We start from the raw sequence: 27,954 nt of genomic DNA on the forward strand, positions 1-27,954 counted from the left end.
ACAAGGGTCCAGAGGTGAGCCGGACTTAAGCTTAGACATCAGATCTAGAGAAGAAGCGAACGAAAGGAAAGGAAAGTTAGCAAGGATAGGTCCGTCACCAGGAAGAGGGGCAGAGGACAAGGCACATATTTCAGATGGAGTAGTCAGAGTGGTGGAGGGAAAATAGTTTTGGATGGTTTGAATTTTGGAGATAAAAAAAGTGGCCAATTTCGACACCCAAAGTTCAGAATGAGGGTGCGTTGGCAAAACAGAACTAGGTGAAATGAATTCTTTAACTATTAGAAAAATGTCCTTGCTGGCTACAGTGGCAGCCTCGATTCTTCTAGCAAGATAAGCTTTCTTTTCTAAGGTAATGCTGCCGTGATATGACTTGATAGACTCTTTATAAGCATTCTTCTCCAGAGGATCATAGTGACGGCGACAAGCTCTTTCCGCCTTTTTACAACTGCGCCGCATGTCCGCTAGGGAAGCTGAAAACCACAGGCAGATGCCCGCTTGCAGCTTTTACGGGAGGTCGAGGCGGGTTCCAGTTCATCAAATCTCTCCTCCAACCAGCTCTGCAAGAGAGCAAGATCAGTCTCAAGGCTGCCTGACAACAGGCACGGATGGTCAGAGAGAGCCTGTGCCAGCATAAGCGGAGTCACTCGATTGAAAGCTCTTGTTGTCTGGTGCGCACACTCTAACGGTCGGGTTAAGGGTTTATTAGTCACAGGGATCTGGAACTTAACAAGGTGGTGGTCTGACCATAGAACCAGGCTAGGGGGCAACACGGCAATGGGAGTGGAGGAGAACACTTGGTCCAGAGTGTGACCTTTAATGTGTGTGGCTGTAGTGATGTAAGGGACCAGACCTAGTGGGGAGGTGACATCTAATAGCTTAATGGTGTCGACATCAGTACTTGAGTCCATATGAATATTAAAATCCCCCAGCAACAGGCATTGGTCCGTTTTTAGACACGGAGCTGCTACAGCAGTGTAGAGCTCTTCATAAAAAGAGCCAAGGGGACCCGGGGGTCTATCGACTAAAATCCCAGCATAAGTTTGATGAGAGGACACAGAAAGAGTAAACCCTAGGGATTCACAACCCGAAATGTCATCCATTGGAATAATGGTGCAAGGAAAACGCTTATCCACTACCGTGGCTATGCCGCCTCCTCTGCCCTGTGCTCTGTCTTTCCTAAAAATGACGTAGTTGGGGAGGATAGCTGACACTAAGTCAGATCCCGAACATTCACCCAACCAAGTCTCAGTAAGGAAAAGACACAGAGGGTTTGTGTCGACCAACAGATTATAAATATCTAAAGAATGTCTGGGAAGAGATCTGGTGTTCAACAGAAGACAGGACGGAAATATAGGCGGGTCCCGGGGAGATGACACTGGAAGACAGCCCAAACTCCACCCACAAACCGAATAAGCATGGGCAAATTTTGCGAATCTGGCGTTCGCAAATTTGCATATTTGCGAACTCGCAATCCGCAAAATCCACGAATTCTCGCGAATTTGCGGAATTTTTTTTTTGTGTTCGCAAGGGTTTCTGCCAGTTTGCGAGGGTTTTGTACCAGTTCGCAATTGCGAACTTACTTGTCGGCTCGCAACGGTCGCAACTATGTTGTTTCTACGTCTGGTTCATCATCACAGGTTCCCAGCACCCTCTGTTTCACCACTGCCACCGTCTGTTTCACCCATGCCACCCTCTGGTACATCAATGCCACCCTCTGGTTAATCACTGTAGATTATGGGGCGAAAAAGCAAGCACACCTGCCCTGCTTCAACTGACATGAATTAATTTGGGGTTGATTTATTAATGTGTCACTGTTTTAAAATTCTAGTCTGGCACCTGCTTCCTTATCTGTAATTTGCTTTCTGTTGCAGTGCAATTTTTTTTCCAGGACCTTTTGTGGCCTACTTGTAGCTATTCAATGAGCCTACTGTGAGGGTCAGAGCAGAGTCATAGAATTGTTGCAACTAGCAACTGAACTCTGGAGGGGCCCCAGTCAGGAAGCACTACAGGGAATGGTTACTAATGATGAGTTTGAACTTTTGCACCTGCTGAGTGCTTTCAGTTTTGCAAAACTCGTTTTTCTGCAGAACAGCAACTGTAATGCCCTAAACAAACTTACTTGTGAAAGTTGATTTCTAATCCAAAAGTGATCCAAAGAAAGTCAAAAGGCCTAAAATCCAAAAAAGTGCAGGCAAATGTCAACCTGAGGAGTTATTCTGATAATAATGGTCTATGCTGCTTGCTAGTGGATTTCTTGTGCAGAATTGCAAATTTTGTAATTTCGCGCGTGCGAGATTGTTGCTGCCTACATGTTTGCAATTGCGAACTCTCGCGATGCGTCGCCAAACTCCCGCGGGATCCCGCAGCAAGATCCAAAATGGCGCAGCACTCGCAAAATATCGAGAAAAACAACTTGGCAAACGCTGAATGACGGTAAGTGAACGCCGCACGCCGCAATATTGTATCACCAAGAAAAAAAATTTGCGGCGTGCGAATTTGCGGATTTTCGGTAAATTCGCGAGAGTTAGCGGATTGCGAATTTACCGAAAATCCGCAAAATCCGCGAGCTTAAAACCGAACAACGTTTTTTATAGGCATGTCTCCCTGGAAAAAGTCTATGGTAGAGACCCGCCTTACCTCCTAAGGAGAGAAGCTCCTCTGAGGTGTAGGTATGCATACTGAGAAGGCCAAAGACTTAAGAGGGACATAGAGTGCCGTCCGCACCCGTCTGCCTCCGAGACGCTGACGGGCGCAGACGGGCTTACCTTAGGCGCTCCTTTGGCGCGAAAGTAGGCGCGCCCGCACCGCGCGACCGCTGCACGGAAAAAAGGGCCCCTAGATTTATAACCTATCCGACGAAGGTGAGATGCTGTTGCCACGCAGCAGGCAGGGAAAAGAAGTAAGGAAAGATGCCAAAGTTAGGGGCGGGAGAACACCCAGCTTTCCGCCTCAGGTGGGGCAAATCAAGAGAGGAGGAGGAGGAGAGATAGCGTCAAGTAAGCAGTGACACCGAGATACCACAAGCGCTAGCAATCAGCGTACACACAATACCAATACCACCCTAGAGCAGCCGTCTGACGCGCTAGCAATCAGCACGCAGTAGCGGTAGAGGGACAATACACACATACAAGTTTTAGGAGTTTTAAAATGCGCTATAGATCAGCGCAGATAACAGTTATATAAAAATGGCTCTAGCAATGGTCATTCAAGCCTCTGTCCAACCGCACCCAACATCCGCCTCAGTTTGCAGCGGGGGGGGGTACTCAATGCATGCACTGGACTGGTACAGCAACGCAAGTCTGTGTCATCATGGCTTGCATCTGTTTTTCTCGGGTGCAAGTTGACTGCGCTGGCATTATGCCGGCTTTCAGAAGTTTATGTACCAATTTCGCTAAACAAGAGAGAAGAAGAAGAATAAGACTGGTGTACTGTCATAGTCGACTCTAATGTAGTAAGTCTATATAGTGCTCGTAAAATTGATTCCTGAAACTCACACTAATGTTAGAGCAGAGGCTGACGAAGTGGGAGATTAGATAGATACAGGCCACAAATGTTATGCACTGTGCTTGCAAGTTGCTAGTTCTACTGTGACACAACTTTCTGCTGAATTATTTTGTGTTAATCTTAAAGAGCATTGGTTACATCATGTCTTTCTTTCTTCATATAGATGCTCCTTCCAAACTGACACGGAAGGAGCTGGCTAGAAGGGCCCGGCAAAGGAAGCTGGTGGCGATTGTCGCCGAATATCGGCGGCTGGTGGCCCAGGAGGAGGCGGACACGCAGTCACAGACCACCACAACATCCACCGCGACAGCTGCATCCTCCTCTGTGCTCTCTGGGTCAGCTAGTCAGTGCAAGCCCCCAGCAGTACGGAGCCGTGCTACCGCAGCCACCAGCTACCACCAAGCAGCCAAAAAATCAGCTGCCCCCCACAGCAGGTGCAAGGCCCGCATTCACCGCCTAACCCTCAGGGTGTTCAACCTTGAGCAGGAGATGGAGAGAATGAAGAGCCTGCTCAAGAAGAACCTCCGCGGGGAGCAACAGGCCCACCTGGCCAAAGGGCACTGCTGGAAGCAGTAGAGGAGGAGGGACTGTCCCTTGCCCCTTTTTTAAAGACTTTTGGGGGGTGGGAATTGGGAGTTGGGTTTTTTCTTGGACTTTGGGGACTTTTTCACAGACATTCTTTGCACTTAGGGAGGGGTGTGGGTCGGATCTTGCGGGATAGTTTATTTTTGTTATGGATTGACATAATTATTTACTTTCAACTTAAACATTGCATACGCATTTTTACTGTTTTGCGGGGAGGCAGGGGGGTGAACTGTTTGTTTGTTTTCCTGAAACTTAACTGGCTGCTTGATTTAAATTGTCTAAGTAATCGCCCAAATGTTTACAAAAGTAAGTGCCACTCACAGAGTTAGTGAATTCAATTGTCCTACTACTTTAGTAGTATTACTGTCAGTCTGTCCTCTCTCCTCCTACTCCATTATTCTTCCTCCCCCCCAAACACTTATCTTACCTGTGATTTGTGTTTGAGATTAGGCCTGGGGCTAGGCACAGGGCTGGCTGCATGGCAACTGGCGATGAAGGTTGGTAATCCTGGGCGGATGAAATGGTATCGTTGTGGTGGTAAATTGAAATTGAAATTGAAATAATTTATTTGATTCAATTCTCTTGCGAGAACAACAAATTTACACACGATAAAAATTACAATTTTCGCTAATAAAATTATCTCATTAGTACAATTTTAAAAAAGATTTAAAAAATGTATACATGTTGTGGTAGCAGTAGTGGTGGTACACAGTGGCAGTAGCAGCATATGAGTGGCCTGAGCGGATCATTACAACAGTATGATAAATAGCATAGTACACAAGAACAGTGCCATAATTTAGCCTAACAAATGCTAAAGTTTCCAAAGTATACTAGTTGCGTGGAGTTTGGCTTTGGCTACTACAAGAAATAGTACTGAAGGTGAAGGACACAGCAGCGTAATCATTCGCCACTTGTAGGAGGAGGATGTTGTTGATGATCAATACAGTTGATGGCACCCATGAAAATCAGATTTGATTTTCAAATAGTCCTGGGTCTGTGTAAAGCTGAGTAAGAATATCTCCTCGGATTCCTTCACCAGCCTTGAAATTGATTTTCTGTGGCTTTGACCTTATCCTCCCCAGCCAGTGTGTGGAATTATTATTTTAATTTACTCACACCTCAATGAAAACCTCACAGCCAGGGGGAAGAGGTTTAGGAGTTGAAACTTGGATGGGAATGGGGTTTGTGGGGAAAGTTTTGTGAGGAGAGGAAAAAAAACACAGCATGGAAAAACAACAAATGAAAATAAACAAATCTTTGGATACAAAGCTATCCATAAATCTTTTAAGGGACATAAATGAAGTGCATGCACTACTGCATGCATGAAGTTGTTTGCTAAATGGATAGTTACTGTAAAGTAAGTAGTACTTTCTACAATGTACTAACTATGAACAAACAATGTGACAGTACAGGGCTGCAGTAATTAGGCAATTTCACTTGCCTATCTGCCCTCTGACAGAAGAACCACTTAGTACATTAAATTAGTTTAAAAAATAGCAAAAACAAAGTATACAATGGCTGGAGGGATGAATTGAAGCAGAGAGCAAAGAAATGCACAGAGTCACACTCACAGAAGTTCACAGCAATATATATTTAAAAGATAAGTAGAAATGAAGATGGATACTGTAACTGTATGTTGTTGAAGTTGGCCTGTTGAATTTGGGAAATTGAATGCATCCAGCCATTCCTCGCGGTACTCCTCCATTCCATCTGACGCTCCGCCGATCAATGTTGGGGACCAGAAGACACCTTGTCCACTGCCTGCCTGGCGGATGCTAAATTTCGGGTCGCTAAGCCTGAGGTCATCCTTTTTGCCATTGCATAGGGTAAAAGCCGGCCTGTAATTATTGATGGAAAAACAGGAAGTGATATTAAAACACCACAGAGAAAAAAATATAAGGTACCCTGTGTAGTGCAAAAATAACACTTTCAGTTTCAGAGTCAACTGTATTACAAAACATACAAGCATCATTTTGAAAGTGCATACTCTGAGTCTCCTTTTCAATGATAAATAAGTGTGGGCAAAATTTGCGGATCTTTCCCCTCAAGCTAGGTGTAAAGTGTAAACTGCGATTTTAGAACCCTAACCCTAACCCTAATCCTAGGCCCTAACCCCCCCTTTTTCACCATGGATTTTCTCCAAACCACTTGCGCCCGATATTAGACCTTCCCAGCAATGCCCCCAGACCCGTCAACCCACCCGCAAAAAAGTAGAACACCCCCAAACGGGCAAAAAGCAAAAATGCAAAAACTCACACTTAGAAAATGTAGGGCCTACCTTCAAATCAGTCCAAACGCGCTCTGCAGCTAGGCCCTAACTCCCCTTTTCCACCATGGATTTTCTTAAAAACAAATGCAATCAAAATTAGACTGTGCCAGCCGTGCTCCCAGACCCCCAAACCCACCCCAAAAACCTCGAACCCCCTTAACAGCCCCTCAAAAACAGGCAAGCGAGCAAAAACGGAAACACTTTTTCACCATGAATTTTCTTCAAACCACTTGCACCTGATATTAGACCTTCCCAGCAATGCCCCCAGACCCCTCAACCCACCTGCAAAAAGGTAGAGCCCCCCCAAACAGGCCAAAAGCAAAAATGGAAAATGTGACACTTAGAAAATTTTCGGCCTACCAGTCCAAATCAGTCCAAACGCACTCTGCAGCTAGGCCCTAACTCCCCTTTCCCACCATGGATTTCCTTCAAACCAATTGCAATCAAAATTAGACTGTGCCAGCTGTGCTCCCAAAACTCACCCCCAAAAACCTAGTACCCCCCCAAACAGCCCCCCAAAAACACGCAATACTGCTAGGCCTCAGTTTAAATTGTGCAAAAACGCTGTCTGCAACTAGGCCCAAACCCCCCTTTTCCACCATGGATTTTCTTCAAACCAATTGCAATCAAAATTAGACCTTCCCAGCAGTGCTCCAAGAACCCCTGCCCACCCCCACAAATCTAGAACACCCCTAAAGATCCCCCCAAAAACATGCAATACTGGTATATTCAAAACAGCAAAATGCGCTGTTACCCAAAAATTGCTTTTTTCAGCACTTCCACTACTTCGATGCTCTTGAAACATACCTGGACACTTGCTACCTCGATTCCCAAGAATCTCAGAAAGGCAGAACAAAATCGAACCACTGCGCTCTTTGAAGAAGAAGAAGAAGAAGGTCTACGACTAGTTATCACTTAGTTTTCACCCAAACACACACGCCCGCAAAACACCAGAAAAAGCCAAAATTCTGCCAATTCTGGACCATAGAACGCCAAACGCTCCTAAAACCTTGCCAACATCATTATTAAGGAGCCTGCATTGGGCCCTGAGCCCTAAACTCAGCGGGAACCCTACCAACTTAAACCCAAAAACACTAGTAAATCGCACTGAACCCTAAACCCTAGATATGCTTTGTCTGTCTCTGTCAAAGCCTAGGTTTGCTACTTCAGGATGCTTTACTCAGTGTTGCCTGCCTTGACCGTCTGCATGGCCCTGCCGCAAGCATGGGCCAAAAATCTGTTCCGCTCCAGAATTTGCGATTTTTCGGTAATTTCACGAGTTTCGCGAAAAACAGCAAATTTCGCTCACATAACGGATGCTTGGCCAAAGCTTGAGGCAGTGCCACGTAGAGGCTTAGGTAAAAATCCCCTGTTTTTTCATTATATTGGCCCTACCTACCCTCTTTCCCATAGGGCCTAACCACCCTTGTTCTTTGACATTATTGAGCGGGCAGAAGCCCGAGTGGATAGGGATTGACACAAAGAGTGTCCTCCATATCTTTTCACTTAACGTGATCATCAGCAGGAGTGGTTTCTCCTGCCTAGCATGGCAGAAAAGGATACGCTATCCTTCACGGAAAGCCATATTCAAAATCTTATCGAGTCCTCGCCATTCTCTAATATCACCCTTAGTACCTCGGCGAAACAACAAAATGAGGGAGACAAACTGACTCGCCTTCAAAAAAAACACATTCGAACTGAACTCCACGGTTATTTTCTGTTGAAACATCTAAAAGCAGGGACTATACCTTGGGGCCTTCAGGTTAAAAATATTCCTGTCATCTTCACGGAAGATGCAGACTACAAAAAAGGTTTTAGCCAAATCAACACCAAATGTAGTAGAGATCTAATGGTCCACACAATAGAGACAGCTCAACGCATTTGTAGTCAGGAAGAAAAGGAGATTGAGGAACTGGTCAAAAACATCAATGACACTCAGACTACCACAGAAGCAAAATTGCTCTTAGAGAAAACTGAAAAGGAAATTGCTCTTTTCAAAGATAATACTCTTAATATCAAAACAGCTCAGTTTGATAGAGATTCCCAATCTTTTAGATTAGAACAGGTTTATCCTTTTCTAAAAGAAGATTTCTATACCTCGGGTGAGTCCCGAGTAGCCCTAACTTCATTTCAGGGCAGATCCAGAAATAGGTTCACAACCTTTTCAGACACAACTTCTTCCGACTCTTCCTCTGATTCTAGGCAAAATAATACAAAAAGACGGGGAGCCTCTGCGGCATCGTCGCCTTTTTTAGCCAGAGGAGGGCAATCCCGGGTACGCTTCAAGCAGCCATGGGAGATGCGAACTCGCAACAAGTTCTACAAGAGCTAGAAACTTCAACTGTAGTCAATCTGTCTAATAAACAGTTAACACATGATGAAGAAAGACTTTTGAACCTGGGCCTCAAGTTCGTCCCTACCCAAAGAACTGACTTCACGAAACTAAAATTGGAGGCTCTAGATTTTTGTCGCAAGGTTAGGCTGAAAGCTTTCTTTGCTGGCTCTGAAATGACGTCAACACAGGAAACTACTGGACTTTGGGTCAAATCGCGGTTTACACCCACACAAAATGTTCCTAAACAGATAATTGCCTTTGAGCAAGCGGTCTTATCGTCCCTCACGAAATTGGAGAAAGCAAAATGGTTCACTAAAAATAACATCAGCAAAAGCCAGAATAAAGCCATTCGTGATCTTAAATCTGACACATCAATCATAATCAAACAGGCAGACAAGGGCGGAGCTGTAGTTTTATGGCCCCGCTCTATGTATCTGGTTGAAGGCCAACCACATGTAACTAATCGTGAGTGGTATAGACCGTCCAGGGAAGATCCGATTCATGCCATTCAGGATAAAATCTCAAGAATCACTAAGACTGGACTGGAAGAGGGCTATCTCGGTCCCAAAGAATTTGAATTTCTCAATAAAAAATCTCCAAGAACGCCAGTTCTGTACTTCTTGCCGAAAATACACAAAAATGACACGATACCCCCGGGAAGACCAATAGTCTCCGGTTGTGATTCTGTACTCGAGCCAATCTCGAAATATATTGATTTCTTTTTGAAGCCTTTCATTTCAAATGTCAAATCATATCTGAGGGACACAACGGATTTTCTCACCAAGACGGAGGGGTTGGCATTTAATGTAGAGACCCAACTGATGGCAACATTAGATGTTGCCTCGTTATACACTCAAATCCCCCAGGACGAGGCACTTGAGGTGATTGAGTTATATCTGGATCAGCGAGAAAGACCCCACCGGGTTCCCACTACATTTATCGTGTCATTGGCAGAAATCACCTTACGGAGCAATTATTTTAAATTTGAGAATGAGTTCTTCATTCAGATCAAAGGGACAGCCATGGGCTGTCCTTATGCGCCGGAGCTGTCAGTTCTCTACATGGCTCAATATGAACAAAAATTCATATTCAATGACAATCCTTTTTCATGCAACATCAAACAATGGCTAAGATACATCAATGACGTCTGGCTCCTGTGGCAGGGGAGCCAGACCGACCTCGATGAATTCCATGTATGGCTCAATTCACGTCACCGAGATATCAAATTTACCCTAAATTCCAGCAAACAAAAAATGACCTTTCTTGACGTCACAGCAAGTGCCAGTGAAGCAAAGTTGACGGCCTCCTTGCACAAAAAGGAAACTGATCGAAACACAATTCTCCACTACCATAGCTCACATCCACAAAGTTTGAAGGAGAACTTACCATATGGGCAGCTGCTCAGGATCAGACGAAATTGTACGAATGTATCTGATTTTGATTTTCATGCAACATCCTTTTGCAGCGAAATGGCGAAACGTGGGTACCCCAAAAAACTTTTAAAACATTCAAAAAATAGAGCCAGATTCACTCCGAGAGAGACTTTATTTAAGGTAAAGGAAAAATGTGAATCGGATAAACTGGTGTGTGTGACTACTTTTAGTCAACATACTAACCATTTCAAACGCATCATTTAAAAAAATTGGCATTTACTAGAAACTTTGGAGTATCCCCTAGCCAAACCAATTTTCGCAATGCGTAAGAATACGAGCATAGGACAACAGCTCATCAAAGCGGACAGTTACATCCCGCCACAGAAAAGTGATTTAATAACACAGTGGAACTTAAAACCAATATGTGGGCACCATAAATGTGGTAATTGTGTTTCTTGTCCAACCACTATTGAAGGCAGTGTGTTTACCCATAATGGCATACAGTGGAAACACCAGGTATTCACAAACTGTAAGACAAAAGATGTTGTCTATGCTGTGGTCTGTCCGTGCGACAGAGTGTACATTGGCAAAACGAGCCAGGCAGTCAATGTCAGAATAACCCAACATCGTTCCCGAATAAAAAAGAGAGTGCTGTCCGCACCAATGGTTGACCATTTTTTGGAAAAGAATCACAGTGAAATTGAGTTTAAGTGGACAGTACTGGCCAAGATAGACGTGAAACACCAGCCCGAGGTTGAGAATATGCTGCTACGCAAAGAGGCTTATCTCATTTTAAAATTTGACAGTGTCAACAAAGGCTTGAATACTCTCAGTGAAATAAATAGGGCTTAAGAGATAGGGTCCAGCTTGGGAACTACAATTCCCATAAGGCACCAGAACGCAATCAGGACCGGCATGATCCTGATTGGTCAACCAACAACCACACCTCCGATGTATTCCATCCAGGCACAGCCGCGGACACCCACATCGAGAGCGGGCCGTGCAGCAGTGTGAACGCGAGACGCCTTAATTCGAATACCGCCGGTAAGCTTTGGCTCCGTAATATGTTCACCTCCCTTGCCTTAAACATGCACAGATTTGGCCAGCGTAGTGACCATTTCCCCCTTTTTTCTGACAGTAAAAATTGCAGAAACTCGGAGAGGACTTTATGCGCCATCGCAGAAAAAGAAAAGTAAGTCCCTCGAGTGCCTGCCATAAACTTTGACACTTAAGCTGTAGAGATCCACCTATTCATTGGCTTGCAAAAAATTAAACCCACAGGTAAATAACTCGGACCACGACAAGCACAACCCGGAAAAAGGCAGCCTTGCCGCCGGACTAAGACATTCTAAGGTAACAATGTTTCCTGTGCTCAAAACCAGGCAATGATTCTTTGCCCTCCGAACATGCCAGTTAAACCAATCTTTCGCTCTGTTGTAGCGCGGGCCCACAGCATAGAACATCTTCTTCCATGAAATAAATGCAACCGTGGATAATTACCACACAAGGTATGCCGCCTCCCGCCATGCTATTTAACATAAGAAATGGCTTGAGGAGTATTTTAATTAAAACAAACTTTCTCCTTTTGTTTTATAAATAGTGTCCATGGACTAGAATTATACTGCCCTGATGAGAATCCTGTGAATCAGCAAACAGGATTCGAAACGCGTCGGCTTTCTATTTTTGACATTTATTGTGTATTTGACATTTGAGTTTGAAACGATTGATGTATTTGAATTGTTCAGCTTTTCTGATTTGGTCAGTTTGAATGGCCAGGGGTCATATGCAAAAAGCGCTCATCCTTGAGTCTTAGTACTGATAAATGATGTGTTTTTTTCGAATTTGAAGGTTAATTCATTGTCCATGTTTTGGTATAATCATGAGCACTTTGTGATTTAAATGTTTTCACATATTTTTGTGTTTTATTCACTTTTTGTAAATATTCACACATTTGTAATGTATTTCACATATGGCTATATGTGAGGTTGATGGCATTCTTCTTTTTCTGTGTACAAAATGATAAGATAAATTGACATAAATCAAAGACAAAATCGACTGTCTGGGTAAACAAATAAAGTTGTGTTTATCCGAAGAACATTCAGTGTTTGAATTTATCCGTAGAGGCTTAGGTAAAAATCCCCTGTTTTTTCATGCAGACGGTCAAGGCAGGCACCACTGAGTGAAGCAACCTGATGTAGCAGACGGTCAAGGCAGGCAACACTGAGTGAAGCATCTGAAGTAGCATACCTAGGCTTTGACAGAGACAGACAAACCCTAGGGTTTAGGGTTCAGTGCGATTTACTAGGGATTTTGAGTTTAAGTTGGTAGGGTTCCCGCTGAGTTTAGGGCTCAGGGCCCAATGCAGGCTCGTTAATAATGATGATGGCAAGATTTTAGGAGTGTTTGGCGTTCTTTGGTCCTGCCCTCACCACGACTTCAACAAGGCCGACGCTGTCATCGCACCCTACCTGCGGGACATCATCAACACCTCCTTCAACACCGCCACCTTCCCGGAGAGCTGGAAGCACGCCGAACTCAGCGCTCTACTAAAGAAGCCATCAGCCGACGCCACCGACCTCAAGAACTACCGCCCCATCTCGCTGCTCCCGTTTCCTGCAAAAGTCATTAAGAAGACAGTCAACAAGCAGCTGGCCGCCTTCCTAGAGACGAACGGATCCCTCGAACTCTCGCAGTCCGGCTTCCGGGCCAACCACAGCACCGGGACCGCCCTGATCGCAGCCACCGATGACATCCGAGCCCTGCTCGACAACGGAGAAACAGCGGCCCTCATCCTCCTGGACCTCTCCGCGGCCTTTGACACTGTCTGCCACCGCACCCTAGTGCAGCGCCTCAGCAACGTCGGAATCCAGGAAAAGGCACTGGAATGGATCATCTTGTTCCTCGCCGGAAGGACACAGAGAGTCTGCCTTCCCCCATTCAGATCAGAAGCCACCGAAGTCATCTGCGGAGTTCCTCAAGGCTCCTCGCTCAGCCCCACCCTCTTCAACATCTACATGAGCCCCCTTGCGGCCATCGCACACCAACACAACCTCAACATCATCTCCTACGCCGATGACACCCAGCTGATCCTCTCCCTCACCAACGACCCCGCAATCGCCAGAGCCAACCTGCACGAAGGGATGACAGAAGTAGCCAAGTGGATGATGAACAACCGCCTGAAACTGAACTCGGACAAGACGGAAGTCCTCATCCTGGGGTCCTCACCCTCCACCTGGGACGACTCCTGGTGGCCCCCGGCCCTGGGCAGCTCACCCAAACCAACAGACCACGCACGCAACCTGGGCTTCATCCTGGACTCCTCCCTCTCCATGTCCAGACAAGTCAACGCCGTCTCCTCATCGTGCTTCAACATCCTGCGCATGCTACGTAAGATCTTCCGGTGGATCCCCACCGAGAACAGGAAGACGGTCACCCAGGCCCTCGTCACCAGCCGTCTGGACTACGGCAACTCCCTCTACGCCGAACCACCGCCATACTCCAGAAGAGACTCCAGCGGATCCAGAACGCCTCAGCACGACTCATCTTGGACATCCCACGTCACAGCCACATCTCCGGACACCTGAGAGATCTGCACTGGCACCCGGTCAACAAGAGAATCACCTTCCGTCTCCTCACCCACGCACACAAAGCCCTGCACAGCCAAGGACCAACATACCTCAACAGCCGCCTCAACTTCTATGCTCCCACACGCCAGCTTCGATCGACCAGCCACGCCCTCGCCGCCGTCCCCCTGATCCGAAAAGCCACCACAGGAGGAAGGTCCTTCTCCTACCTGGCCGCCAAGACTTGGAACTCCCTCCCGACCCACCTCCGCCTGACCCAGGACCACCTTGCCTTCAGGAAACAGCTCAAGACCTGGCTGTTCGAGCAGTAGCGGACGCCCCTTCCCCCAGTGCCTTGAGACCCTCCGGGTGAGTAGTGCGCTATATAAATGCATTGATTGATTGATTGATTGATTGATAGCATACCTATGCTCTTTGTCAGACAGACAAAGCATATCTAATTGTATGCAGCAAGCCACATAGCTCCAATTTTACATGAACTGCTGTCTGGAGTGGACTCTGCCTGGCATAACAAAAACAGTACACTGCGTCGCCCTCACCCTTGACCACTACATGCCACGAATAGACAGACATGTAGTTCTGCTGTAGTAATTGTTGTAGACTGGTTTAGCTGTTTACCACTCATGAATTGGCCAGTAGTAATGATACTGTGTAAAAGATACAAAAATAACTAAGACAAGACATATGATTCATTTCATGCACAAAAAAAAAAACTATTATTCATTACCTGTTTTACTTTTTGTCCGCATCTTCTTCGGAAAGTGAGGGCTCACAGGGCAGCCTCTCCTGTCAATTTCAGAAGTAACTCTGTCAGCAATCAGCAAGCATGTAGTCAGTCAGTAATTTCAGTCCCACTTGAGGGGACTCGTCTATGAAAACAAAGTTTCTGCTGGCCCCGGTAAGTTTTTCTGTTAATATTAATAATAATACTTTTCTATCTTTTACAGCGCCTGTATTTTTTCCAAACGTTCCTCATTCTATTTTTTACTAAATCGTCTTTGATCTTCTTGTAGACTTTTCTAAATTCTTATCCTGCCTCTAGTATGACTCCCTGTGGTACTACTAGATTATTATTAGTCTGTCTGTGTAGCTAACTTAGCTTGCACAGTTGGCAAAAGGTGTTAAACAAAACTCCTATTCTATTCAGCAATAGCTCTATGCACCTGAGTCAGTCCTCTGGGTTGTCCTTACTGTCTATTGAGGTCTTCTAAATGTTTATGCTTTGACAATTCCCAACAATAAAATGTCAATGGCCACCAAGAATAAGATACTAGTTTACTTTTTGATTGGATAGGAGGATCCATACTACTACTGTTGCAGGGACTATTCTGCACAAACAGAACTATGGACAAGAAATAGGGCATGGGTTATGAATTATAATAGGCGCAGTTAGACTTTCCACATACCTCAGTCATAACAGAAGTTGAACCCCCAATCTCCTTACTGACTAGCTAGTGTGTCAGAGTCATTATTTTAGCTCCTGAATGCAGCGATGATTGATCCCCAATGATTATACAACCCAAGACATAAGACTACGGAGTCAGAGTCCCAACCTCTCTGAGCCACGGACTCATGCTTGCAAATTGCAAACCCTTTCGCTCACTCACTCATGACCAAAAACCACAGAGTCTATGTAAGTTTTAAAACGTTATTAAAAGTAAAAACATTTATTAAAATTAACTTCATCATATAAGATAAACGATAAAGGATTCAAAACTGAAAAGTGGCTGATTTCACACATTAATTGTGGGAGAGCGCTCACCTGGTTGGAACTTCAAGTCTTCTTTGTGGGGATGAATAGTTGCTGACTCCAAGTGATGATGATCTGATCTTGCTCTTGTTCCTAGAAAAGAAACTTCTGTCTGTTAAGAGAAAAATGGTGCGTGTTAAAAAGCAAGCATTCATCAGTTGTGCCCAAAAGTGTAGCAAGACGACTAAGCATAAATTAAAAAAAACCTTCCCTGAAGAAAGGAAAATTTGTAGTTTCGAGGCTAGCGAGTCACAAATTATTAAATTTGTTTATGTAGTACTAGTAAAACATTTTCATTCTTATAAAAAATAGGGAGTGGTGTATATGGCATCTAAGAATATGAAATGTATTTTCTAGGTGGAACATTAGCACAACCATCCACCATTGCCGGGGCCAGCGCAGAGGTGGGCACTCCTGGGGCGGAGGCGGTGGAACAGCCATCAGGAACTGCTGTGGGGGATGCCACTCTAGTGGCGGGCAGTGGTAAGCTATTATATTCCTTACTTATTGAGATTGCAGACTGCAGAGTGTGCTCTCTGCACTGGTGTATATGTTGTACAGTACAAGAACACTTTACTTTTAAGAAGACTTACAAATTTAGAAGTACGTTTTTGTCAACCAGGTAGAAGACATTCACCCTTGACTTCGCATGAGCAATAGCATTAGCGGCAGGAGTTGATGAGTAACCAATGGCCTCCTCTAAATTTGACTTCAACTCAGCTGTGAAAGTTTTATCGAGAAGCCAAGTCAGATCAGAGAAGAAGTTGATGGATGGGATGAACGAAAAGGGAAAGAAGGGTGTAAGGAAGGACGAGCGAGTTAAAAGCAATGACTGGCAAAGAATGATACGTGTTTTTGAATGCTGCCCGAGGTGGCTGGGAATATGATGCATGGCCGGTTGAAGGCTGAAGCAAGGATGGGTGGAAGGAGAAAGGGAAGAGGACTGCCTGGATGGGTGAAACAGAAACTGTATGTGTGCACAATATATCCTTTGGTTTAAATTCAAATGCAAGTCAAGCACGGATGCATGGCTGGCGGTTTCCAAAATAAAATAAAAAGGTCGTTTTTCCGTGAGAAAAACTAAGGTTTGTCCAGTTGAGGCATTAAGAAGAATGATTGACATTTACTTTGAATGGATGGATGCCTGGATCATGGTACTATCTTACTCATAGATTGCATAGGTGTATGTAGACAGAATAGACGGTTACTGGATGAAGTAAGTGTTACTTTGAAGAGCATTTAAAACTGCACCCGCATGTCCGTTCCAGTCTAGCAAAGGCAAGGAAAAGAAGATGTAATTTATCAGAATACTACCATGACTAGTAACAGTAGTTTGCAAGCACAGCATATATCCTGCCATTACGGGGGCCACTCACTACCTCTGTTAATAATTTTATTACAACTTTGTCATTCATGTGTGGCCTATCAGTGTTCACTCAATAAAAAACAATGCATAACATATGTAAGCAAATATCCTGTGAAGGGATTGATAATCATATTATTTATCTTCTTCATTTTCCTTTTCTAGTAGTCATTGGCACTGCAGGGTGAAAGTTAAATTAATCAAGCGCTGGGATGCCTTCGGGTAGCCATGCGCTATATAAATGCTTCCCACAATCACAATCACAGTAGCCCTTGTAACAGAGTATGGCCAGTGCCACCCGTAATAGAAAAGTAAGAGCTTCACTACCTGCATGTACTAGAGTGGTACAGTAACGCAAGTCTGTGTCATCATGGCTTGCGTCTGTTTTTCTCGGGTGCAAGTTGACTGCGCTGGCATTATGCCGGCTACCACAAGTTTACGTATCAATTTCACTAAACGAGAGAAGAAGAAGACAGGTGTACTGTCTGAGTCTAATGTAGTGAGTCCATATAGTGCTATTAGAATTCCTGAAACTCCCACTAATGTTAGAGTAGAGGCCAACGAAGTGGGAGGTTAGATAGATACAGGCCACAAATGTTATGTACTGTGCTTGCAAGTAGCTAGTGCTACTGTGACACAACTTTCTGCTGATTTATTTTGTGTTAATCTTAAAGAGAATTGGTTACAGTATGTTTTTCTTTCTTCATATAGATGCTCCTTCCAAACCAACACGGAAGGAGCTGGTTAGACAGGCCCGGCAAAGGACGCTGGAGGTGATTGTCGCAGAATATCGACGGCTGGTGGCCCAGGAGGAGGAGGACACACAGTCGCAGTCCACAACAACATCCACCACGACAGCTGCATCCACCCCTGGTCACCCTGGATCCGTCAGTCAGCGCAAGCCTCCAGTGGTACGGAGCCTCAGTACCACAGCTACCCGCCACCACCAAGCAGCCAAAAATTCAGCTGCCCCCCACAGCAGGTGCAAGGCATGCATTCACCGCCTAGTTCTCAGGGTGTCCAACCTTGAGCAGGAGATGGAGAGAGTGAAAACCCTGCTCAAGAAGAACCTCCGCAGAGAGCAACAGGACCACCTTGCCAAAGGACACTGTTGGTGGCAGTAGAGGAGGAGAGACTGGCCCTTGCCCCTTTTTTAAATACTTTTGGAGGGGTGGAAATTGGGAGTTGGGTTTTTTGGACTTTGGGGACTTTTTATTTTACGGACATTCTTTGGGGTTAGGGGGGGTGGGGTGGGTCGGGTCTTGCGGGATAGTTTATTTTTGTTAGGGATAAAAATAATTATTTACTTTCACCTTAAACATAGCAGACGCGTTTTTACTGTTTTGCGGGGGAGGCGGGGGGAGGGGGTAACTGTACGTTTGTTTTCCTGAAACTTAACTGGCTGCTTGATTCAAATTGTCTAAGTAATCGCCCAAATGTTTACAAAAGTAAGTGCCACTCACAGAGTTAATGAATTCAATTGTCCTACTACTTTACTAGTACTACCGTCAGTCTCTCCTCTCTCCTCCTACTCCATTATTCTTCCTCCCCCCAAACGCTTATCTTACCTTTGATTCATGTTTGAGAATTGGGCTAGGCACATGGCTGGCTGCATGGCAAATGGCGATGAAGGTTGGCATAGTTGTGGTGGGAGTAGTGTTGGTATACAGCGGCAGTAGCAGCATATGACAAAAAAGAAATTGTAACCTTGAGTGGCCTGAGCGGAGCATTAGAACAGTACGATAGATAGCACAGTACACAAGAACAGTGCCATAATTTTGCATAACAAATGCTAAAGTATTTAATTAAAAGTATAACTACTAGTTGCGTGAAGTTTGGCTTTGGCTACTTCAAGAAATAGTACTGAAGGTGAAGGACACAGCAGCGTAATCTTTCGCCACGTGTAGGAGGAGGATGTTCTTGATGATCAATCCAGTTGATGCCGTATATGAAAATCAGATTTGATTTGCAAATAGTCATGGGTGTGTGTCAAGCTGAGTAAGAATATATCCTCGGATTCCTTCACCAGCCTTGAAATTAATTTTCAGTTGCTTTGACCTCATACTCCCCAGCAAGTGTGTGGAATTATTGTTGTCATTTAGTCACAGCTCAATGAAAACCACACAGCCTGGGGGAAGAGGGTTAGGGTTTGAAAATTGGATGAGAATGGGATTTTTGGGGAAAGTTTTGTGGAGAGAGGAAAAAAAAACACAGCATGGACAAACAACAAATGAAGATTAACAAATCTTTGGATATGAAGATATCCATAAATCTTTTAAGGGACATAAAGGAAGTGCATGCACTACTGCATGCATGAAGTTGATTGCTAAATGGATGGTTAGGTTACTTAAGCTAAGTAGTACTTTTTTACAACTTACTAACTATGAAGAAACAATGTGACAGTACAGGGCTGCAGTAATTACGCAATTTCACTTGCCTATCTGTCCCCAGACACAATAAACAACACTTAGTACATGGAATTAGTTTTAAAAATAGTAAAGAAAAATGCATACAATGGCTGGAGGGATGACTTTGAAGCAGAGAGCAAACAAATGCACAGAGTCACACTCATAGAAGTTCATAACAATAAGATTATTTAAAAGATAAGGAGAAGTGTAGAGGATACTGTAACTGTATGTTGTAGTTGTTGAATTTGGGAAGTTGCGTGCGTCCAGCCATTCCTCTTATTCACGGTACTCCTCCATTCCATCTGATGCTCCGTCGATCAATCTTGGTGACCAGACACACTGTCCACTGCCTGCCTGGGGGATGCGGAATTGCGGATCGCTAATGGTAAGCCTGAGTTCATCGATGTTTTTCCAATCGCACAGGGTAAACAAATATAAGGTATGCTGTGCAGTGCAAAAATAACACTTTCAGTTTCAGAGTCGACAGTATTACATACAAGCTTCATTTCGAAAGTGCGCACTCCGAGTCTCCTTTTCAAGGATAGTAATTAGTAAGTATGGGCGCATTGTGCAGATCTTTCCCCTCAAGCTAGGTGCAAACTGCTATTTTAGAACAAAATTAGACCTGCCCAGCCGTTCCCCCAAACCCCTCAACCCACCGCCAAACATCTAGAACCCCCCCAAGCAGCCCCCCAAAAACATGCAATACTGCTAGGCCTCAGTTTAAATTGTGCCTAAATGCTGTCTGTAACTACCATGGATTTTCTCCAAACTACTTGCATCCAATATTCGACCTTCCCAGCAGTGCACCCAGACCCCTCAACCCACCCCTAAAAAAGTAGAACACCCCCAAACAGGCCAAAAGCAAAAATGGAAAAAGCCACACTTAGAAAATCTACAGAGGGGTACCTGAAAATCGCTCCAAACGCGCTCTGCAGCTAGGCCATAACCCCCCTTTTCCACCATGGATTTTCTTCAAACCACTTGCAATCAAAATTAGACATTCCCAGCAGTGACCCAGACCCCCCCAACCCACCCCCAAAAACCTAGAACCCCCAAACAGCCCCCCAAAAACAGGCAAGTGAGCTAAAAAGGAAAAACTTTTTCACCATGGATTTTCTCCAAACCACTTGCATCCGATATTAGACCTTCCCAGCATTGCCCCTTCAACCCACCCACAAAAAAGTAGAACACCCCCAAACAGGCAAAAAGCAAAAATGGAAAATGTCACACAGAAAATTTGAGGCCTACCTCAAAATCACTCCAAACGCTCTCTGCAGCTAGGCCCTAACTCCCCTTTTCCACCATGGATTTTCTTCAAACCACTTGCAATCAAAATTAGACTTTCCCAGTAGTGCTCCCAGACCCCCCAACCCACCCCCAAAAACCTAGAACCCCCAAACAGCCCCCCAAAAACATGCAATACTGCTAGGCCTAGTTTAAATTGTGCCAAAATGCCGTCTGCAACTAGGCCCAAACCCCCCTTTTCCACCATGGATTTTCTTGAAACCACTTGCAATCAAAATTAGACCTTCCCAGCAGTGCTCATAGACCCCACAACCCACCCCCAAAAATCTAGAACACCCCCAAACAGCCCCCCAAAAACATGCAATACTGGTATATCCAAAACATGGCAAATTGGGCTGTTCACAAAAATTGCTGTTTTCAGCTTTCCACTTCTTCGATCCTCTTGAAACTTACCTGGACACTTGTTCCAGCGATTCCCAAGACTCTCAGCAAGGCAGAACAAAATCGAACCACTGCGCTCTTTGAAGAAGAAGAAGAAGAAGAAAAAGAAGGTCTACGATTAGTTTTCACTTTTCACCCAAACACACCAAAAAAGGCCAGAATTCTGCCAATTCTGGACCAAAGAACGCCAATCCCCCCTAAAACCTTGCCAACATCATTATGAATGAGCCTGCATCGGGCCCTGAGCCCTAGACTCAGCGGGAACCCTACCAACTTAAGCCCAAAAACCCTAGTCAATCGCACTGAACACTAAACCCTAGATATGCTTTGTCTGTTTGTGTCAAAGAGCCTAGGTATGCTACATCAGGATGCTTCACTCAGTGGTGCCTGCCTTGACCGTCTGCATGCCGCAAGCATGGGCCAAAAATCCGTTTTGCTCAAGAATTTGCGAATTTTCGGTAATTTTGCGAGATTCGCGAAAAACCGAAAACCAGCAAATTTCACAAACATAACGGATGTTTGGCCCAAGCTTGAGGCAGGGCCATGCAGACGGTCAAGGCAGGCACCACTGAGTGAAGCAACCGGATGTAGCATACCTAGGCTCTTTGTCAGACAGACAAAGCATACTAATTGTATGCAGCAAGCCACTTAGCCCCAATTTTACATGAACTGCTGTCTGGAGTGGAGTGGACTCTGCCTGCCATAACAACAACAGTACACTGCCTCGCCCTCGACCACTACATACCACGAATAGACAGACATGTAGTTCTGCCTGTTACGATTCACTGGTATGTTGCAACGCTGACCTTGTCTGCATTGGTTTACCTACGTTCCAGGGCATGGAACTACAAATCCCATCATGCTCGGGACGTAAGCAACGTGGGAAGCTGTCACATGACCAGGAAATAAGTTTGGAACAGCGGGACCCGGCATTGCCGATTATTCTTGCTTTTGTGGTGACTCCACGAACATCTGAATCGGGGTAAGTCCTGTGGATTCTGTGCTCTGCCTCCCTGTTACCTCGAGGTCGCCGTTGTGCGTGGGAAATCTCCTATCGCGTTGTTGTTCAAGAGTGGCATGTTGCGCTACTCTGCATATGTTACTGGCTTTGGAACCAGTGTTACTTTCTGTCTATGGTGTTTGTGAGCGCCTTCTGGTTAATAGCGCTCATTTCGGAACTATGTTTTAGGTTGTGTGATCGGAGACAGTCATTGTTATCTTCGTGTGGAGTAACACGAGAACAGCACTAAGATCGTGTGGATCAACACGATTCTTTGGGTGCAGTGAGCGGGGACTATTATTGACATTTGGTGCTCAAGCTATTCACATTGTACCCTCAAAGAAACCATAGAACTGTATCATATTGGATGAAGGACTTCACAGACTATTCAGAGTTGAGTTAATGTGATAACCCCTAAAGTACAGAAGACGCTACAGGATTTACCGTACCATGCTGTGCTTACCTGTGTTTCTTTTCTCCGCAACCTGTTCTTTTTGTTTTACGATAGAAGAGAGACTTAATGGGGATTTACAGGGGATCAGTCCTAAGATATCACACCTGATGTGTTGGTAGGTAGTGGCGCACATTTTAACATATGTTTACGCTCAGAATACAATGTTAATCAATGATTGTTGTCTCTTTCTAGTGGTCTGATATCTCCTGAAGTCTCCTTATCTCTTCTTATGTACAAAGCACTACATTTTCCTTTTCAGGTAGGGAGTATACCAAATTGGTATTTGAGGTAAAGGAAGTGAATTTACATGACACATTCATCCTGGTATTATGTGTATTGAGTGCATTTGTTATTGTTGTTATAGATCTCCCTCCCCGCTGTCCCCTTCCTTTCCCTCCCTCGCTTGACTATCCTGGTGCTCTGTATATACAATTCCAGACACCGGGGACGTCAGGAGGTGGAACCCATTTATCTTCAGCACAATTCTGAAGACGCAAGAGGACTGAGCCTGACACTGCTGTAGTAGTTGTTGTAGACTGGTTAACCTGTTTGCCACTCATGAATTGGCCATAATTCATCCGTAAACCGACGCTGATGATCCATCCATCCCAGTGAGTGACTGTAAAGAAAAAAGATATATTATTTAATCAATCATCATGGTATATTGGCAAGTGAGTCCACTCCAAGGACATTTTGCATATTGGAAAATGCAACATAGTGGCCCCTGAATTTGAAGTACAATTTGAATTAAACAAGGTAAAAAAAAAACAGAGTAGTAGACATGAGTTAAAATTACTGTGTAAAACATTAAATAATAAGACAAGACATATTATTCATTTCATGCACAAAAAACAAACAGCAATTGGTTTCATCAGAGCCAGACAGCCATTGATGTCCACTGCATGTCATCTTCTCATTATTCAATACCTGTTCAACTTTTTTTCCACATCTTCTTCGGAAAGTGAGGGCCCACAGGGCAGCCTCTTCTGTCAATTTCAGAAGTAACTCTGACAGCAATCAGCAAGCATGTAATCAGTCAGTAATTTCAGTCCCACTTGAGGGGACTCGTCTACGAAGACAAAGTTTCTTTATTCTTCGGATAGGGGGAGTCTGGAGCAGGAGGATAGAGGAGAATGATTGAGTTGTGAACTTGTGATCCTCAGGAAAGCAGACTGCGGCACCTTCAAATCAATAAGGAAAATAAGACGAAGACAGTGCTGCTGATGGACTTGTTGTGAATAGAGTTTTGTTGTGGTAAAAGTTGCAAAACAAAGAAAGACACACAGGAATAAAAGTGAATAAGGACGTAAAAAAAGGAAGTCATTTTCAGGCCTCGGTGTCAGGGAAGTAGAGCTTGTCCTCAAACTCTATGAATTGAGACGGGAGTAGGTCAGCTAACAGAGAAGAACTTCAGTCACCTAAGTCGGTGTCCTCTTCTTCCTGCGTGCATTCACGTATGTTGTAATCTGGTGGTATGACGTGCTGATTCATCTTGATCAGGGTTAACCTCTCCACATTTTCGGGCCAGAGGCGGGTCCTTTTTGAAGTTACAATGGCACCAGCAGCACTGAAAACACGTTCAGAAGACACGCTTGCGAGTGGGCAAGACAAATAATTTAGAGCCAGGGTGGTGATCAGTGGACATAGAGGTCGTTTCCTATACCAATACAGCAATGGGTTCTGATTAACAAAGACCTCTGTTGGGTTTTCCAGATAGGCCTGCACCATCGACTCAAGGTACTCCAGGGTTGCTCCACTTTGCGTACCATCTGTGGCCTTTGCAGCACTGGAACGAGCAAGCCCATGATGAGTTAGCCAAGTGGAACTTGAAGCCGGATGGCCTGCTGATTCAGTTGTACTTCTGCCGGCTCCTTGAATTTTCTGCCGCTCTTTTTCGAACCGAATGGCTGACACAGCTAGACAATGTTTGTACTTTGAAACATCTGCTTCATCAAAAGGAATGAATGCTTTGCTGGCCACTGCCTTTTTGTACCGTGGATCCAGAATAGTGGTACAAATGTAATGTTGTTCCGTATTTATGTTTTTAAGTCTTTCATTGGCAACTACGCGGCTTAATACCCGCTCCGCCAACTGATATGCGTTTTGCTTTTCAGCATCATCTTGGAACATTGAAGACACCGCCTTCAGTTGGTGCTCTAGCATTCCCAACAATGGGATAGCTTTGCCCAAAGAACAGTCCTCCCTGCTGACTTTACGCGTGAAAACCTCAAAAGGACGAAGCATTTCTGTCAGGCTTGCAACTAGCTTCCCTTCCTCCAACACTCATGTCTTTCATAGTAGAACCCAGTTTATAGACATAATCATTTATTACCCTCCACTGCACAGACAGACGCTCAAGCATGTAAAAGGTTGAGTTCCAACGTGTTGCCACCTCCTGAATGAGTTCTTTGACTGGCAGTCTACGTTCATGTTGAATGCTCCTCAGCTCCTTCCGGGCCTTAAAAGAATGGCTGAAATGTGTGCAGATTCTTCTGCAGGTGGTCAGTAACTTGCTGACTGTGTTTTCTTTTGTCAAGAAATCTTGCACCACGATGTTAATACTATGTGCCAAACACGGCACTCTAAAATAGTCACCTTGCTGCATGGCCTTAACTAGATTACTGCCATTATCCGTGGAAACATAAACAACTATGCGATTTCTTGGATGCAGCCAATCATAGACCTTCCTATCAAACTCCTCCAAAATGTTAGGTGCAGTATGAGTTTTCTCCATGGCAAACATGGCTACTGTTGCATGTTTCCGAGTAGCTTGAATAACTGTGTCTGTGTCAACATCTACTTTTAACTTTTCTTTAACCCCCGCAAAAAAGACCCAGTGTGCAGTAATGCACATGTAATCAAGGGCTAGTCAACTGGTCCACATGTCTGTTGTCAGGTGGATAGTGTGAACAGCACTCTTCTGAAAAGCTGCCCCAATCACCTCCAGCACATCTTGATGTAGTGCTGGAACCACAACTCTGGCAAAATAGGATAGGGCAGACTGTTGCCACAAATTCTAGAAAACCCTCCCCTTCCACGAAAGAAAAAGGGAGAAGGTCCAGCGCTAACATTTTAGCCAGCTTCGCGTTATACAGACATGCCGTTGGGTGGTTGCATTCAAATGGCGCCTCCGACCAAAACATTCTGCTAATGGCGGTCTGGACCGTTTTACGTGATGATGATGATGCAAACTTCTTCAAACTAATTGATGTACTTTTTTGCATTGGTGTCTCTCTCCCAGACTCTTAGTGTGCCTAATACATGTTGCAGGAGTAGAGGGTGTGGGCGCTACCACTGCAGTGCTTCTGCTAGGGTTACTGGGTGTACCAGAAAAAATGTCGGTTGGTTCTTGACTTCCCCCCTGCACAATCAGCCCCTCGTCAGCATCAGATGCAATGTGAATGTATACATTTGGATCAGTTCTACTTTTGGCTTCCCGGATATTCCTTAGGTGCGCCTCCCACTGGATAATGTGGTGTTTTTGGAGATGACCTCTCTGGCCTTTGGTACCATAGTTGGTACCAAGCTTACCCCGACTAACTAATATTTTACAAATCGAACAAACAACCATGTTTTCCGCCTTTTGGCTAACAGTAAAGAAGTCCCAAACTGGGGGCTGGAGATGTCTGCTGGTGGTGGAGGTGCTACTTTGAGTTTCAATGCCAGATGAAGTGGAGGATGGGCGTGGCTGAATTAGTATCTGTTGTTCACTTACAGCACCACTACTTGAGGTAATAGATCCGAGCTGGATGGAGGTCCCTGTCGGCCCTTCTGACTAAAAAATATGGAAGCTGTAGGTCGTGTTGGTGTTGTAGTTAACTGCGTTGGTGGTGGTACCAGTGCCACGCCGCCCACATCCCGCTCAGCAGCCATTCGGGATAGGGTGAAAATGTCTGTCTGCTGCATGCCCGCTGGGGCTGGAGTGACGACTGTGATGACTGGGTCGTCGTCAGACTGTTCATCAGCAGCAGAAGACACCACTTCTTGTTCATCGTCATCACCCATAAGTGGAAGCCTTGCGGGAACCTTCCTTTTAGGCTTAGCTACCTTTGTCGGCTCATGACGTGCCTCACTCTCAGACTGCATTGGTGGGTTCCAATCAAGATCAAGGTCATCAGAATGAAGGGGGCTTGAAGAAGAACTTGTAGTAGTAGTAGTAGCCCTCCTTGACCTTTTTATTGCTGGGGATCTGGAAGACAATGGATCATTATCAGGAGGAGTGGCTTCCTCGGATGATACCTCCGCTTGAATATCCATTTCCTGGTGTGCTCCTACTTCTGGAGGAACAAGCGTTGTTGGCAGTTGTGCCGCGCCATGAACCTCTAGTTGCACCTCTCCATGCGCCTCTACTTGCGCCTCTCATTGCACCTCGCCTTGCGCCTCTCCAGGCACCTCTCCTTGCCCATGTACTTGCGCTTGTACTAGTTGCACCTGTGGTTGTCGTTGCGGCTGTGGTTGTTGAACACTCGTCAGCTGAGTTACACCCGGTGTTGATTCGATGGTAGTTTCTTGTGATGAGCCTACATCACTGGTCGATGGTGATGGAGAAACTAAAAAGGCTGCCTCAGCAGTACTCAGAGTCTTGGACCTAACTTGGCGTGGTGGCACTGAGCCCAATGAAGAAGAGGTGCTGCTTCCAGCTTGGTCCCCGGCGGACACCGCTGCTGCTGCAGGCATAGTTATTTTTGCCAAAAAAAGGTGTTGGTGGCCCCACCAGTCTCCTTGGTAGGTGGTGCCACTTGCTTCTTATGCTCCTTCTTACTGGCATTGGCACTGGCAACATTTTCCGCTGAGGCGCTACGGCCACCTTTCTTTGGGCCCATCTTTTTCAGATGTCAGAACAGCAGGCCGCAGTTGCACGAGTTGCAGAGTTGTCTTGTCTGTGGCCACACATGACATCACATGACGTTGTGCTGCACACACGCTGCAGGACTTCTTCCTGGCACTGGTGGTTCAGTTAAACACGCGAAAAAGTAAAAAAACACGCAAAAATCACAACAATCCAATGCCATCCATGCCCTCAATGATGTTTAAATTCAAGACACCCCACAGAAAGACTTGGTCCATGCACCACTCACTACCCCTGGGCCTAATGGAAGAAAGCAAGGCAAACTGGGTACAGGCCTGAGCACACTGTCTGGCTTCAAAATGGGCCCATGGCCCCCACCCACATGGCCAGGCCCAACACCACCCTAAAAAGTAAAAAAACACACAAAAATCACCACAATCCAATGCCATCCATGCCCTCAATGATGTTTAAATTCAAGACACTAATAATATAACAATTCGTAAGAGAGGGTCCGAGGGAGGTGTTTAACGACCCAACAGGCTAATACCCCCTGTGTAACTACTCTAATAACAACAAAGCCTGTAGGTCAAGTGGTGCTGAGATATATCAGTTAACACTGGTGTAATTGCACAACAGAGTGAATTAAACAAAGACTATCAACTGTTGCTGATTAAGTCCTATCAGCCCACCTAGTGGCGGAGCCTCATCATGTAGGACTTCCGAACCTCAGTCTGTGTGCGGTCGCCCAGTTGTATTTTAGCGACGCATAACAGAACTAAGGTAAGGTCACCACAGTTGTTAGTAGGGTGGGGCTGATGTGTGCAGTGCAAAAATATAAAGTGAAGTGAAGT

This window comes from Lissotriton vulgaris, chromosome 2_1 (genome assembly GCF_964263255.1).
Source record: "Lissotriton vulgaris chromosome 2_1, aLisVul1.2, whole genome shotgun sequence".
In the NCBI taxonomy this organism is placed as follows: Eukaryota; Metazoa; Chordata; class Amphibia; order Caudata; family Salamandridae; genus Lissotriton; species Lissotriton vulgaris.